We start from the raw sequence: 14,358 nt of genomic DNA on the forward strand, positions 1-14,358 counted from the left end.
ATAAAATGTTTAATTAAAACAGTGACTTATTTGAGATGTCTCTTATACAAAGAGGGACTTATATAACTTTTGCATTTGCAAACTACTGGATATATATGATTATATTGGAAGCAATAGACGAAACAGCTTTTGACTGCTGGGCATCCTGTGAGGCAGAAGCACTTGCCTGTGTTCTTACCCCCAATCTCTTCAGGGACTCATATTGTCTCCTCATTCACCTTCTAGGTGTTTCTGGAAGAAGCTCCACCAGCCTGTCTTTCTGCTTTCTGGCAGTTTTCTTTTCCAGGAACAGATTGTGGAGGTCAGTATGGCAGGGAAATCAGTCTCAAGAACATAAAGTTCAGTCAGACCAGAGAGGTTTAGGTGATGGACAGTTTGAGAGAGACAATGAACAACATAGTAGCCCTGAGGGGATTTGGGATTTGGTGGTTGGAGGGACACAGAAAACAAGACTCCACAATTTATAGTGATCCTGAAGCTGGCAGCAGAGGGCAGGAGGGACGCAGCAGAAGACAGCTCACAGAGAGGTGATCTGTGGACAAATCTTGCCTGCATAGGCGTAGGCAGCCTTTGTCCCTGTGAGCCCTACACTACAGTCAGGCCTAGCCCCTGAGCAATGTGGGATCTGCACCAGGATCAGAGGGTTTGTGAGGGTGGAATGCCATCCTTGTGTGAGCAGCAGGGCCTTGGCATTTGCAGTGGCTGAACTCTGCTTAGACCTGTGCATTGGGTTGCCAAGGCAGCTAACTAGGGAGGAAGGTGGCAAGACAGTTATTCTGCAGGAATCCAGATCCATTTCACTGAGCTAAGACAGCAGGCTCTGCAACAAGTTTCCCCAGAGGGCTGCCCAAAACTTGAATAAACGCAATGCTTGCTTTAGAATGCTTGGGAATAAATCTGCAGAAACCACTTCCATCTAGTGGCAACTGAGATAAAATACAGTTTCAAACTGCAATGCTTTCCTAAGGAAAACTAGGACCGCATCCTGCAGATATTCCCAGGAGGTAGCCAAACCTTATCTGTTGCAACTTCCCAGGGTTAAATCATCTTCCAGTCAACAGCTTTGGCCTAGTGAGAAAATCAGCTGCCATCTACAACTGGAAAAAACTTGGGCAACACATATTCTGGGCTTCCTGACTAGAGAGAAAGGAAGCATTTCCTGGACCTAAAGAGAAGCTCAATGTCTAAACTAATGTTCTCCCAGGATTATGAAACCAGGTTAATGATCACTAGATTTATAGATAAGCAAAAGACAAATGAATAAATAAACTGGAGTGTCTTTTAATTATTTTGGATAAGGCAGTATGCAAATCATAAATAATACAATTGAATTTGTTTACCTCTGTGTCTGACTTTTAATTTCTCAGTCTTCTTTTGGCTTTGCAAACACAAATATTCCATGATTGTTTGGTCAGGAGGATATGTAAATACATTTTTAAATTAACCTACTTACTTTGGTGTCTCTAAGGGAGAGTTCCCAAGTACAGCCGGGGTTATGCTTCCTCACTTCCCCACTCCAGCATTAGGCAGGGGCAGCTCTAGCCTTATGGAACTTCCTTCAGACGTACTGCAGGGCAGGACTGTGACCCAGAGACTTCACTTTTCTTTGCCTCTGTTTCCCCTACTATATCCACTTTCTGCTGTTTCTTTTTCACTTTCAAACCTTCTATTTTCCAATTACCAAACAACTATTCACCCTTCCTTCAAGCACACGTGATGAGTACTGGGTCATTGAATCTTGCAGCTGCATAGACTTCCAGGGATATGTAGGTCCCTACTCTTAACTCAACAGTGAATCTCCTTTCTGACTTTAGAATAAGGGGGCATCCTAACTGGACAAGTAGGTTTCATTATTCAAACATTATTTTAGAGAAACATACTTTGTTCCAGAATATTCATCCACTGACTCCCTCATGCACAAGACATCTCTTCTCTTGATTAACTGTTACCATTCTTTAGTAGTGTGGTGAAGCCTTCTTTGGTTGATCTAAATGAAGATAATTGCTCTAGTCACTTCATACTACAATTCCCACTTTGGGATCTATTTCTTTTTTAGCACTTAGCAAGTTCCTAATAGTCAAGTTAACTTTGAAGAACACTTTGTTCACTCTCCAACCCAATATCCTATAACAAGTCAAAATCCATCTTTTGTGGTCTGTTAATGATGCTATAACAAAACACTTCACACTGAGAAATTTGTAAATAGGACTTTATTTCTCATGATTATGTAAGCCCGAAAGTACAAGATCAAGGTGACAGCAGATTTGGTGTCTGAAGAGAACCTAATTTCTGTGCTTCAAAGATGGTGCCATGTTTTTTTGTCTTCTGAAGGGGACTGATACTGTGTACTCACATAGCATAAGGGACAGAAGGGCAAGGCAACCCTACATAGTCTCTTTTATAGGGTTACTAATCCCATCAATGAGAGAAGAGTCCCATGATCTAATCTCTTCCCAAAGGTTCCACATTCTAATACCATCGCCTTGTTGGTTAGGTTTCAATACATGAACTTTGGAGGGATGCATATACCAAAACCATAGCACCTCACACAAATGGAATTTCTTTAAGAACCTGACATTAATTATCACAAGCAATCTTCACATATTTTATTCTGTGTCTTAAATAACTGATGTCCTTTCCACATCTGTATATGTCTCTTCATCTGTACTTCCACAGACATCCTTCAGACCTTTCCTATAGCATGGCACAAAGAAATTTTGTATTATTAGCTGGCATCTTCTGTTCTACAATGTGACAGAGACTTATTTCTCACAGAGGTTTTATGTGCTTCCTGATGCTTCCCAGCTCCCTGAAGTTAGGCAGGGGTAGTTGGTTAGTTCTAGCCAATGAGCTGATACTGAAATTAATATGTGTCTTTTCTTTTTCTTTGTAAATATTTTTTAGTTGTAGAGGGACACAATACCTTTATTTTTTTTTTATATAGCTTGTTCATGTGGTGCGGGGGTTTGAACCCAGGGCTTGACACATGCTAGGCAAGCACTCTACCACTGAGCCCCAGCCCAGCCCCAGTCCCAATATGTGTCTTTTCTAGGTTAAATTGTTTATGAATGCTATGGTTTTGATGTGAGGTGTCCCCCAAAAGCTCACATGTAAGACAATGCGAGAAGGTTCAGAGGGGAAATGATTGGGTTGTGAGAGTCTTAACTCAATCAGTGAATCAATCCCCTGATAGGGATTAACTGAGTGGTAACTGATGTGGTAGGGTATGGCTGCAGGACGTGGGAATTAAGGCGGGGCTTTGGTGTATATATTTGTATCTGGAGAGTGGAGACCTTTCTCTGCTTCTTGATCACCACGATGTGAGCTTCTTCCCTCTGCCACACTCTCCACCAGGATGTTTAGCCCCATCTCACACCCAGAGAAATGGAGCCAGCCTTCTATGGACTAAGACCTCTGAAATTGTGAGACCTCAAACTTTTCTTCCTCTATAGTTGTTCTGGTCAGATACTTTAGTCACAGCAGTGAAAATGCTGACTAAAACAATGAGCTATTTTGAAGATTTGTCTTCCTCTACTTTGGGGGCATAGGAGGCCACGTGTGGAGCTAAATCAGTGGATGTGCGGGTAAGTGTTTAACAACCAACTCTGTTTGTGGTAGTAATTGACATGATTTTTCATGTTTGAAAATATCATGGTGCAAATACTCCCCCTGAGGCCAAATTCAACCCACCCATGTGTTATCCTTGAATGTAGAGTGGCTGAGAAGGTGGAATCAGCCAATCAAAGTGGACCAGATACTAAGTCACAACCAGGAGAGTTATCTTACTCATACCAAATGTGACACGAGTAAAAACGAACCTTTATTAAACCACAGGGATTGTATTTTTTGTTGTGGAAGAATAAAGTTCATTAATTACTCTCCCAATGCTGGGTACTAGACTTGAGGTCTCCAATGCCCCAAGGAAGAGTTGGTGGAAACAGAGAATATAACATCAAAGTCTTTGTTCTTCGAGTTGAAATATTATAGTGTAATGGAAAGCAAAAGATTAAAAAATAATCCTCGATTGGATTATCCTCACAGCCTTTCCACATATATCTTAGGACTAAAATTACTCTTGACTGAAGAAGGCAGGAGATGGAGAAAGGACGGTGACTCCTACTTACCTAGGCATTAGTATGGAAGGACAGAATCCTTTTTGGTGTGTTTGGGTGCAGCAGACCTGAAGCAGCGCTCTCATTTTCAGGTGGCTTTGGACCCAAGGCACAGTTTCCACGTGTATGGGCCTAGAGTAGCAATTTGGGGACAACATGGATTGGTAATGTGGGGTGGCTGGAAGTTCAATGAAGATGAAGCAGCCCCTATAAATTTCAACATGGGGGCAGGCACTTTCATATCTATGCAAAATGAGATGGTCAGAGATCAAACAGAAATATGGACACCTTCCCTTGCCTGCCCATCCCCATTTCTACCTCAGTCTCTGAAAATTAGATGGTACTCTGGGGGAAAATAATGAGGAAATCTTGAGTGTCTGAGCTTTCACTAGAACTTCAGAGAACCCAGAAATTAATCATTTTCCTTAGTAAGTAAAATGGTGTTTGAAATACTTTGTTAAGGATACACTATTACACATCTGAGTTTTGTAGCATAAAAATATTGTTCCCACCATGATGGCACCATGTTGCTCACTACTTGAATTTTCTATTGTTGTCTGACAAATCACTACAATTTAGCAGCTTAAATAACATACAGGCCTGGGGTTGTGGCTCAGTGGCAGAGCACTTGCCTCACACATGTGAGGCACTAGGTTCAATTCTCAGCACCACATAAAAACAATGAAACAAAATAAAGATATTGTGTTCATGTATAACTAAATTTTAAAAACAATAAATTTGTTATCTCACACTGTTTTGGGGGAAGAATTAAGAATGTTTTAGCTATGTTTTGGGTTTAGGATGTCACAAGAGTATAGTTAAGGTACTGGTTAGGTCCCAGGGCTCACCTGAGGCTTGGGGTCCTCTTCCAAGCTCAGGTGGCTGTTCACAGAATTCATTTCCTTGCAGCTTAACCAACAAGGTGCAAAATATAAGTGAATGATGCAAAGGTGACCCTGTGCCCAGAGACTATTGGTTGGGGTGAGAGGGGATGGAAAGACTGTGGCACTGGGAACAATAATTCACATAAAAAATTGTCCTGGGCCAGGTGTGGTGGCACATGCCTGCAATCCCAGCAAGTTGGAAGGTGGAGGCAGGAGGATCCCAAGTTCGAAACCAGCCTCAGCAATTTAGTAAGGCCCTAAGCAATTTAGTGAGACCGTCTCAAAATAAAAAGGAAGTGCCTCTAGATTCAATCCCTTGTACAAAAGAAAAAAAAGAAAAAGAAATAAAGTCAAAAAGAAAAAAAAAATTGTCATGAAAGGCTGGGTTAAGTGATGCAAGATTATAATTCCAGCTACTCAGTAGTCTGTTGCAGGAGGATAACAAGTTTGAGGCCAGGCTGGGCAACTTAGTGAGAACTTTTCTTAAAAGAAATAAAAAGGTCTGGGGATGTAGCTCAGTGGTGAAGTACTTCTGAGTTCAATCCTTGGTACTGAAAAAAAAAAATCACGGGATTTTTTATTTCAATAGAGAGATAAGATACCAAAAAACAATCTGCTGTTCCAAAGTTTTAAGTAGTTTTTCATGTTGAAAAATGAGAAAACTTTCTCTGAGTTTCACTCTCTTTGTGGTCATTCAGTTACCATTACATTCCCTTTGAAAATTCTCACATTCATTCATTGATTAACTCATTGTATAAATATTTGCTGTGCAGGTTTTTGTAAGGAAGACACACCATTCCAGCTCTGAAAATCCAAGATAGTTGAGCTCTCTCATCTCATGAAATTTATGGGAGGAGAAGGGATTAAAAATAACAAGTAGATTAACAATGAAGATAACTTTAGACACTGTCAAGTGCTAACAGCAAATAAAACAGGACACTGCAATAGGAAGTGTCTGGAGGGTATCTACTCTCACTGTGGTCTGAGATGAAAGAATGCAGTCAGCCAGTGGAGAGTAGGGCTGTGAACTGCTGGCAAAATTCAAAATGTGAATTCAAAATTCAAAACCTTCAAAATGTGAATGTGCCTGGCTTTTTTGAGTCTAGAAAGGAGACTTGCCAGGCTGAGGCCCAGCAAGTGAGGATGGTGAGGTGGGACCTGGGCCAGAGGGTCTCAGAGATTGGACAGAAGGTCTTTAGTGATTCCAGAAAGGTGATTAGCTTAAAATCTCATTTCAAGAAAAAATACAAAATTCCAGGTGTAACTGGAAGCATTGGTGGGTTCAAGTTGAGCAAGTAACACGCGTGGAGCTCTGTGGACTGTGTGGGTTCAGACAGTGCCGTGAGGCTGACAGTTGACCTACTGCTAGTGCAATTGAATAAGGTACGATAAGTGATATAAATAGGAGGTGCAAAATAAAGGTTTTGGGAATCCTCATGCCTCAAAGGAGTGAATAGAGGAAATGAGAATATTTGGGGTCTATGTGTGGGTGGGAGGGGATTTGGGCTGAGTGGAGAGGTGGGAAAGCAGCCATCAGTTACATGGTCCTTTGTGATCACTCAATGTTGCTAAAATGGGTTTGAATCCTTCTTCTTATGTTTACTGTAATGCCAAAATTTATAGTAGTCTGATATTGGGAGGAGTGTGTGTGTGTGTGTGTGTGTGTGTGTGTGTGTGTGTGTGTTGTTGGTCAGTTTTTTCACTGCTATGACTAAAGAACGTGACCAGAAAGATTGTAGAAGAGGTAAGGTTTATTTGAGGGCTCATGGTTTCAGAGGTCTTGATTCCATAGAAGGCTGACTCCATTCCTCGGGGCTCCAGGTAGGGCAGAACATCATGGTGGAAGAGTGTGGCGGAGGGAAGCAGCTCACATGGTGATCAGGAAGGAGAGAGAGAGAGAGAGAGAGAGAGAGAGAGAGAGAGAGACTGACTCCACTTACCAGATACAAATACATACCCCAAATCCACACCCCATTCCCACCTCCTCCAGCCACACCCTACCACTTCAGTTACCGCTCAGTTAATCCCTATCAGGGGATTAATTCACTGTTTAGGATAAGACTCACGACCCAATCATTTCTCCTTTGAACCTTCTTGAATTGTCGCAACATGTGAGCTTTTTAGGGACACCACATCTAAACCATAACAGTATTTGTGTGTGTATCTGTTACTTGGATGTTTTGTTGTTGTTTCTGTTAAACATTCAGTCTTAGTTTCAGGAAGCTGCCCATTTACTGTGCATTTTCTTCTAAACAAGCAACTACAATTCTACAGAAAAAATGAATGAAGACTTTTAAACAAATACATTGGTGCAGAGCAAAGTAGAAAATAACATACAAATAGTGTTTTAGTCAGCTTTTTCATTATTGTGACAAAAAGAGTTGACAAGAACAATTAAAGGCAGAAAGTTTATTTTGGGGCTCAAGGTTTCTAAGGTCTTAGTTCATAGATGGTTGACTCCAATCCTCTGAGGTGAAGCAGAACATCATGGTGGAATTTTGTGGCAGAGGAAAGTAGCTGGGATATGACACCAGAAAATAGAGTTCTCCTCTTACCAGAAAAAAGAGATATAGACCCCAAAGTCACTCTCTCAATGACACACCTCCTTCAGCCACATCCAATCTGCTTACAGTTATGACCCAGTTAACTCCTATCAGAGGATTAATGCACTGATTAAGTTAAGTTCTCACATCCAATCATTTCACCTCTAAGCTCTCTGGCATTGTCTCACACATGAGCTTTTTGGGGACATCTCATATCTAAACCATAACAGATGGTTAGCTCTATAGTGCTAGAGGTAAAACCAAAGGCCTTGTGCATGCTAAACAAGTGCTCAGCCCTGGATGCCTTTATTCAGTAACTTCCTTTTCCTCCAGTACTGGGGATCTAATCTAAGGCTTCTCACCTGATAGGCAAGAGCTCTACTACTGAGTTACATCCCCAATCCTTTAGTGACTTTTGAGATTAGGAAAGTAACTCATAGGAATTTGCATGTACTTACACACACTAGAAATAATACCAGGTCTGTTTTTGTGAGGTCAGTCTTCTGATTTTAGATTAGGTGTCATGACCTCCTATTTAATGTCTGAGATATATATTTATTTATTCAGTACCTTGAAACACGATCTGGCCAAGTTTCCCAGGCTAGCCTGGAACTTGTGATCCTCTTGTCTCAGTAACTGGGATTACAGGCGAGCACCACTGCACCCAGCTTGGTCATGGATTACATACCAACATATTAAAATAAAATTGCATTTTGTCTTTGATCTTTTCCTTCTTGGAATAGATTTACATTTTAGTTGGAAAAATGTAACTTCAAGTGTTTTTATTTAAGAAAATATAATTGTGATAAAATATTTATAACACAATTTGCTATCTGTGTGTCAACTTGACTGGGACATGAATTGCTTCAACATATGGTCTGAGTGTTTCTGTGAGGATGTTTCTGGATGAGATTGATGTTTTTTAATTGGTAAAACTGAGCAAAGTATATTGCCCTTCTCAACATGGATGATCCTCTTCTAATCAGGTGAAGTCCTGAATAGAACACATAGGCTGACACACACCCCCCACCCCACAACCCCCCACTCCCACCGACACAGAAAGAAAGAATTACTCCTGCCTGATGAGCTTTGAATAGAAGCATTGGCTTTTCCTGGTGTTCAGCCTGCAACTTTTGACTGAAACTTATAACATCAGTTCTCCAGTTTGCCAACTCCAGATCTGTGAATTTAGCCTTCATAATTGATAATTTACAATAATCTTTGTTTCTCTGCACACCACACACACATTCATAGACACATTCTATGGTTCTGTTTCTTTGGAGAATCTTAACTAACACACCATTTAACTATTTTTAAGTGCACACAGAGTTCAGTGACATTAAGAAATTAACACTGTTACTATTACCACTAACCATATATAAAACTCTCTTCATCTGGCACAAACCTTCTGTGAATGGTTTTTGCACTTACTTTAGTATCCTCAAGGCTTTGCCATTCTGAACCACAGTTGTTGAAATGTTTCAATTTCTTTCCTTTGTGAAGTTGCATGATGTTGCATTGCATGTATACAAATGGTATCATATTTGTTCCCCTATTCATCTATTGATGAACACAGGATGCTTATATTGCTTGGCTGTTTGTGAATAAAGCTGCTATAGCACATGTGTATAAACATCTCTTTGAATCCCTCCATCTAACTCTTTTGGAAATATAATCAGCAGTAATATTGCTGTGTCAAATGGGAATTCTATTTTCATTTTTAAAAAATGAACACCACACTACTTTTCAAAGCAGCTATACAATTTTTTTTTACTACCACGAACAATGTGCAAAAGTTCTAATTTCTCCACATCCTTACCTATGCTTATCATTATTTCACTTCAGTTTTATTTTGTATGTAGCTATCTTAGTGGACATAAGGTAGTAGAAGCTTCAAATATTTAACTTGCAAATGAATTTTCATAGGAATTTCATGACTAAGTTCTTCAATGTATTTAAGCACAAGCTATCTCATTTATCTGATTAATTTTGCTGCAAAGTAAGTGGTGAGTTCCTTGGGTTAAGGCTCTAAAAGGATTAAGATGCTTTTTCAGTGAGAGGCATATGAAACTTCTCCAGCAATAGTCTCCTATCAATGCAGTGTTGTTCTTCTATATAGTGATGCTATGCTCCATTGCACGTTCCAGTCCTGCAAAGCTGGTCACCAGTCATCAGCAGAGTGATCCTATGGAACATTAATAATATTTTTAGTGCTGCAGTAAAGAATGGTCTGGGCACTGTGGCACAGACCTATAGTTGTAGCAACGTGGGAGGCTGGATTGCAAGTTTGAGGCCATCCTGGGCAATTTAGGGAGATCCTATCTCCAGATAAAAAAATAGAAAGGACTCTGGAGGTTAAAACAGGAGGATCACAAGTTCATTAAGGCCCTAAGCAAATTAGGGAGATTCTGTCTCAAAATAAAAAAATAAATAAATAAAAAGGGTTGGGGATGTGGCTCAGTGGAAAAGTGCCCCTGGGTTCAATCCCCAGTATTGCAAGGAGACAAATAACTCCATGGTTTCTGCTTCCAGGGCACTTAATGTTAAGTGGGAGACAGACATTCAATGTATGTCACCTAGAAGGCAGTGAAGGGTCCCTGGGCTCTTCCTTTCATTTGCAGATAATCCTGGGAAATAGTCTATTTCTCCCTGCAGTGGCTGCATCTTCTCCCTTTAATGGATTAGCCAATCCCCAAAAAGCAAATGCCGAATGTTTTCTCTAATATAAGGAGGCTGACTCATAGTGGGGTAGGGAGGGGGAGCATGGGAGGAATAGATGAATTCTAGATAGGGAAGAGGAGAGGGAGGAAAAGGGAGGAGGCAGGGGATTAGCAAGGATGGTGGAATGTGATGGACATCATTATCCAAAGTACATGTTTGAAGATATGAATTGGGTGTCAACCTACTTTATGTACAGAGATAAGAAAAAGTGTGGTACATATGTGTAATAAAAAAACCAAAGTACATGTATAAAGACATGAATTGGTGTGAACATACTTTATATTCAAAGATATGAAAAATTGTGCTCTATATGTGTAATAAGAATTGTAATGCATTCTGCTGTCATGTATTTAACAAAATAAAATCAATAAAAAAGGAGTAAAGAAATGGATGGAATCAGATGAGGACATAGCCCTTTTGCCTTGATTTCCCTCACTCCAGCACACACACGTTTGGTTTCTTTGGTAATACAGTTAGGAAGGGAAGTTTTCATCTGACAGCATGTGTCAATCAACTTGATCTTATGATTACACCACTGGGGTGATTCTACAACACGTACAACTAGAAGAATGAGAAGTTATACTCCATTTACGTATGATGTTTCAAAATGCGTTCTACTGTAATGTGTAACGAATTAGAACAAATAAAAAAATAAAAAGAAATGTATGTTTTCAACACACACTTGCTCAATTTGTGGCCATGTTTTACATGGCAATAGGAAACTAGTATAAATGTTGACATCACAATATCTAGGAAAATAATATAATATTAATATTAATCTGATATTTCTAGAATACCTTTTTAAAAAATTGGATGTATACTCTATCTTGTTATATATCAACAACTTTGAAATATTTTCTATAAAGAATAAAAAATAATTCAGCTATTAAAAAATAATTATCCTCCCACCTCTCCTGCTGGGTATGTCTGACAGAAAAACTTCTCTTTTTTTCCTCTGTATTTGAAAACTCCTAATTCCTTTTTTCATTTCCATCAATAACCACTGCTTTTCTTACCAGTTTTTGAGATCCATATTTATTTCTTTTGCAGATCATCTTAGTTTACTTCTTGTTTTAGTAGCTCCAAACCATGTGTTTGAGAATTCTTATTTTGTACACCAAACATTCTATAAATGCATTTTCCCCTATAATCAGAGTGTATCCCTTAGCTCTAAGTTATGAAAGCAAACATTCAAAGCACACTGCAGTCAACTGTAGTTTTAAATAGCATTTTAAAAAATACTGTAAGTAAGTATTTACAAAGGTGATGGAGATTATGAAGAAGTATAGGATATTCAAAACATGTGTAACTTAATTTCAGGGGGATCCATCAATGAAGAAATTGCCTCCCCATGGTGATGATATAAAGCTGAAACTAAAATACTGACTGCTGTTGAGCCAAAGAACAAGGAGTAGGAAGTGAACATTTCTGATCCCATAAAAAGCATGTGCAAGGACCCTAAAGCCAGGGGACAAGTGCATGGGTGGGCCAGGCATCTGAGAAGTCAAGCATGGCCAAGAAGGAGGCAAGGATGGGGAGATTGGGGCTAGAGAAAGAAGCAGGCTGGGTGATGCAGAAATCATGGCAGTTCCCCAGACACTGGTCTAAGGACAGATGTTCATCTCTTACCTTTGTGCTCCTTTAGGGCATAATTACACCCTCTTAGCTAGTACCCAGGAATAAACAGAGAGGTCAAGGCTAATATGACAAGCAACCCATGCCAGCTCATAAAACTACTGGGAAAATGTGCTTTGTGCACCTCTGTATGTTGAATAGGTGAGGTGCAATGGGTTATGCATTTTCTGTTTGCACATGTGAATAGGTAGATATGAGGCACAGTTTTCACAATTAAGGTGATTGGTAGCATGTCAAGCCTCCTCCTGTTATCCCACCCTGTGTTCCCAAAGCAGACTTTCTCAAACCTCAAGGGGGAGACAGAGAAAAAATGTGATGTGTCATACTACCCAAATGACTCTTCACTTCATCCACATGGTATTTTTTGTCCTAATAAAATATCACTCACAAGGAAAGTGAGTGGATTGGTAAATCCGTGGCTCAGATGGGCTTTCCCTTGTCTCTGGCCCAGTAGGCTGAGCCCCCGAGGATGCTCGGGGCTCACCTTACTTTGTGGAGACAGGAATAGGACAGCCTATTCCCCTTGGCTGACCTTGACTGCCTTGCTATCCCCTTCATGGCCCTCAGAAATATCTGATTGAACATAGCACTTTTTTTCTCCTAACGGAACGTGAAGCATCACATAGCCTCATTCTCACTTAAACCACTTTTAGAACCTCATAAATGTACATTCACCATATACATTATTTAACCTAGTGGTTATTTCAGTTTTATGGCAAGAAATGATTCTTCTTATCATACAACCCATTGGCAATGGAAATGGTTGAAAGCATTTATGCAAAGGAATGATTAAGTATCCATTATGCAAAACTCTCTCTGGTTACATTGTGAAGAATGGATTGGAGCAAGAATGTTGGGGTTGGGGGAGGAGGCTGGTCAGATGGCTAAAGCAGGAGATTATGGTGACATAGTGGAGACACCAGATAGATAGAAAGGCATTTAGTAGGAATACTCCATAAGACTTGTTTTCTGATTAGAGATGGTGATGTGGGTAAAGGAGATACTGGGTGGGACTTCAAGACAGCATCTCCTTAAACCTGGTTCTGTGGTCCTGTAACAGCGCTCTACTTCACCTTTTGAATCTAGCCCTCACTGTTTATTTTAAAGGGGACCTGTTTTTCTTTTCCTCTTCTCCCCACCCCCTCCATTCTTCCTAACTTACTGGCAAGGAACAATATTACCTTGAGTTTACCTGTCTTCGAGCACACACCCACTACTGGAAGGAGATGTCTCAGGAAGATCTAGGAAGTACTATTTCCCAAATTAACAAGTGAATTTCAACACACAATCAGGGTCACCTGGGACCCCCTGTCAGAGCACACTGGAATATAACCTTTGAAAAGCTTCTTTAAAAGCTCTCTGATTTCCTACAGGCTTCAGGACAAGAGTCCCCTGTGTTTCTCCTTCTCTAGCAGAGAGATAAACCTTTTTTCTTTTTCTTAAAACAGTGTCCACATTATTAAATTGGCATGAATTGGCATCCAGGACAAGGACGGAGCTTTCACTAACAGTCCTCCTTCCTGGTTTCTTGCACTTTACAAGTGCTCTGGTCCTCAGCTGCCTGTGCTACCCCCATCTAGGGACAAGGAATGCACAAAACAAAGGGCACCTTTGGAATTTAAATCCTCCTTCTAGACCACAATCTCTTTGCCTAGGAACTTCTATTTCTCTTCTCCAATGTTCTAAAGCCATTTTTGGTGCCTGTGGAGTCCTCTTGTTTTGGCTTAATTTCTGAGGGTGGATGAAGTCAACTATGTTAGTACCCCTGGGCTTCAGAGTTAGCCAAAAAATTCTTACGTCAGGGGCTGTGAACAGCGCTTATGCTTCTGTGTTGTGGTGTGCACATATAGGTATGGACTCATTATGTCAGGTGGTGTTATTTCTTCCATAACGTATTGGGAAATAGCTTGCAGAAGGTGATAGGTTAGGAATATCCTCCTCATTCTGGAATGTTCTGACTTCTTGTCTTCAGGCGTCTTCATTCCTCAATGACCTAGCCATTCTTGCCTTTTCCTCACCAATCTTTCTCTGATTTTTCCAGGCAGAGTTAATTGCTTTTCTACCCAAGCTGCAAACCATCTTTTCCAAACTCTACCACAGTACTTCTTGCTTTTTTTTTTTTTTTTGGGGGGGGGGTGTTGTGGATTCAATCCAGGGCCTATGCATGCCAGGGCAGTGCTTGCTCTAACCACTGAGTCATGTTCCCAGCCCATCTGCATGGATTTATCTTCCACCTGAGATTGGGAGATCTTTAAAGTTAAGTACTCTATCTTTTAAAACCTTGTACCTGCAACATGTAACATTGTTCCTGGTATATAATAAACTTCACTAGGTATTTGCTCACTGATGAATCATTAAGGTTATTAATGCTACTATGCCAATGCAGTAGATAACAGATTCCTACACAGAAATTACCAGCACTGATGCAAGAAGAAATAGAAAATCTGAATACTGTCAGGGAGC

Source organism: Urocitellus parryii, chromosome 3, assembly GCF_045843805.1.
Source record: "Urocitellus parryii isolate mUroPar1 chromosome 3, mUroPar1.hap1, whole genome shotgun sequence".
Taxonomy (NCBI): Eukaryota; Metazoa; Chordata; class Mammalia; order Rodentia; family Sciuridae; genus Urocitellus; species Urocitellus parryii.